The 3,367-nt window shown below is 37.3% G+C and overlaps 1 long non-coding RNA gene across 1 annotated transcript; it reads left to right on the forward strand.

Annotated features, from left to right (window-relative positions):
- Positions 1-718: 718 nt before the first annotated feature.
- On the forward strand, positions 719-1,509 carry LOC119073058. Its single transcript, XR_005086988.1, has 2 exons — positions 719-1,249; positions 1,307-1,509. It is a non-coding gene; the product is annotated as an uncharacterized LOC119073058 (long non-coding RNA).
- The last annotated feature ends 1,858 nt before the right edge of the window (positions 1,510-3,367 follow it).

Consider the following 3,367-nt stretch of genomic DNA (forward strand, 5'->3'; position numbering starts at 1 on the left):
TATTCGGATGCTGGTGAACAAGAACTCTTTAATGCATTGCAAGAGTCGGTTCAGTTAGAAACTGAGTCGATTATACCACCTACTGTCGATGTTCCGACAATTATGGCAACATGGACTAGACAGCCAGGGTTCCCACTTATAACAGTAGTGCGAAACTATGACGACAGAACCGATCAAGTCACACTAAGGCAACAGAGATATTATTCCTTCCACCAACCGAGACAGAAAATACGACTTGGTGGGTGCCCATACAATTTGGTTACTCCAACAATCCGGGCTTTGAAAATGTTCGCGCAGATGGTTGGATACCTCAAAACAGTACTTCGTGGGAAATAACTGTAGATTCTCTGGGTGCTGATGACTACTTGTTAATCAATAAGCGTGCTGCTGGCTACTACCGAATTATGTACGACGACAGGAATTTCAGGCTCATTTCCGATGCCATTCTTCGAAATGGATCTCTATTCCACACAACCAACATTGCCCAGTTGATGGACGACACATTGGAATTCTATCGAACTGGTAGGATATCGCTGATCCCGGTTCTAGACGTACTGCGTGTTTTAGAAATCCAGTCGGATTTTGTCAGCTGGAACCGAGCCTTTTCGACTCTTTTCTTCATTAGTCAAAACTTCAGGGGTCACCGGAACTATGATATATGGGCAGATTTTGTGCGCAGTCTAACAGAAGAATTGTATGATTCCATTGGAGTAGAAGACACCCCAGGCGAACCGATTTTACGGAAGTTTGCTCGGGAATCGATCGTTCATTTAGCATGTCAAATGGGTTCAGTGCACTGTCGAAGCGATGCCAATCGTCAACTACGTCGCCACTTAGAAACTGGTGAAGAGTTCCATCAAAACATTCGACACACGTTAATGTGTGCATCGTTGCGAAGTGCAACAAGAACCGACTTCCATTCAATGTGGAATCGGCTTATGTCGTTGCCATTGGAGTATTTCAGTGAAAGAACCGAAATAATCGAATGGTTGGCTTGTTCGCAGTCTCGCGTCTTGTTGAATGAATTTGTTAGATCGTCGATCAACTCGACCAATTCTAACAATGTCGAGTACACCTATTTCGAGCAGTACAGCGTTTTCAATGCAATCGTTCGAAATGCTGGTAATATTGGCCTTGGCGTTGCACTGGAATTTTAAACGAAAATGCCGTTGAAGCGTTCCACACGTATGGTCAGTGGTTCGTTCAGAGTCTTGCATTCGTCGTAAGTAACGCTGAACACGCGGAACTGGTAAGACAATTAAAATCCTGCTACCTCGGCGATCCATTTTTCAATTTTTGTTTCCAGTTCCTTACATTCCAACACATCTTACTCGATGCGGGTTTGATGGTTCAAGGTGAAATCAATTTCAATATGGAACAAGTTGCCGAGTCTGCGAAATGGCTAGAGACAGAGGGTGAAGTTGTCAATGATTGGCTTTTGGAAAACTTTGCTTAAAGGATTTGTGAATGTCGTTTCGTTTAAGAAATAAAACTTTTATTAACCTGTCACATACGGCTATTCATCTGTTATCGATAACGACGACAAAAATAATGACGAGCTCGGGGTAATATGGTCCTTTATATAGTAAAATGCATGTTAAAAAAATTGAAGTACAAGATTTGAAATCAACCCCGATTACAAATACTTTGATCGATGGAAGTAATAATACTGGTAATATGCTTGCCATCTGTGACAGGTTAAAACAGAGCCATCTAGTACTGTTAACAACTGTCGTTTACAGTTCATAATTGTATCCGAGCCGGAGACTAGGTATGCAACTATATCGAATTGGAAATACACTTACCAAAAGCAGGTTGCTCAATACCACACAAGTAAGTTTACGGGTATCACAATGAGCAGTAGCATCCAATGTTTTCTGGTCATACTTCACGTCAAAGAATTCACGTAAACGTATTCTTCATGTAATGGTTCATATTCGCTAGGGATGGGCGATATTGATATTGATAATCGATAATTATCGATTATCGATAATCGATAAATTTTTCTATCGAAAATTATCAAAAATAATATCGATAATCGATAATAATTGATATTTCGATAATTATCAAAATATCGATATCTCGATAATAATCAAAATATCGATATTTGATAATTATCGAAAAATCGATTTTTTGATAGCTACTATGAATATGAATATTTAGATAAACCAATACAAATGCATGCAGTTTTCAGCTGTAACTCTTCCATCTTTCCATTAGGATGATGATAAATTAGACAGAGATCTCGAAAAGTTGCTTAGAACAGTTTTCAATTTCTTCACAGTAACATAACTTTATGATTATCAATTATTTTCGGAAATATCAAAATTTGATAATTATTGAAATATCGATATTTTGATAATTATCGATATTTCGGATAATTATCAAATTATCGATAATTCGATAATTATCGATAATTATCAAATTATCGATAACGATTTGATATATCAATTATCGATAAATTGTTTTGATTGATATTATCGATAATATAAAAGGTCTCCCATCCCTAATATTCGCAGGGGTCAAACTACTAAGTAATGGTTAACTTTCACACTGGGTCAGTCAATAAAATAATCAATTTGTTGAAAATACTCTAGATCAAATGAAGTCACAGATTCGGTATGCATATCAGTGAAACAAAACTATCAATCAATAAAATGACAATACTGTTGTGCACACGTAAAAAGTGCCAATTTCGTAACTAAGATGTTATTGTCAAGTGTTCCCTGGATCTCCATCATTTTGCAGATACGAAATGAGGTAAATCATAGAAACGGAGAATAACAGCTTAGATATGAAATTGACAGTTTTTACGTGTGCAAAACAGTAAACAGTATGTCTTGATTTACCATCAACTTTAATCGAAAGAATAGATCCAAAAAATCATCAATCATAGACAAAGATCTTTTTAGTGATGGCCTATTGCCATTTGTTCTAAAAATCCAGAGGATACACTAGCACTCCGAATATCGTACGATTGAAGTTCATTTCGCGAGCTGTAGTATTATCTTGATAGGTGCGTTGGTAATCGAAATTCCATTCCGTTGGCAGATAAAGATCGGCTGCAATGACATTGATTAAGAAAATGGTCACACAAATAGCAGTGACGATTCCCAAAGTGATTCTCTTCATTATATCTTCCCATGAATGTCGTTGCACATTTTTCAACACCAAAATTGATATCAAAAATCCGACTATACCGCCTTCGATGTGACCTGGATTGCTAGTCTGCCAATGGATAAAGGTTTTTATTTCTGTTAAATTTGAATGATTTCGAAGGTCATTTGGTTACATTCAAGTATGCTTTGGCCACAATTTCCAGGTACAAGCTGAAGCTAACGTCGAAAGTGATGTAACATAATAGCCA

This window comes from Bradysia coprophila, unplaced genomic scaffold (assembly GCF_014529535.1).
Source record: "Bradysia coprophila strain Holo2 unplaced genomic scaffold, BU_Bcop_v1 contig_112, whole genome shotgun sequence".
In the NCBI taxonomy this organism is placed as follows: Eukaryota; Metazoa; Arthropoda; class Insecta; order Diptera; family Sciaridae; genus Bradysia; species Bradysia coprophila.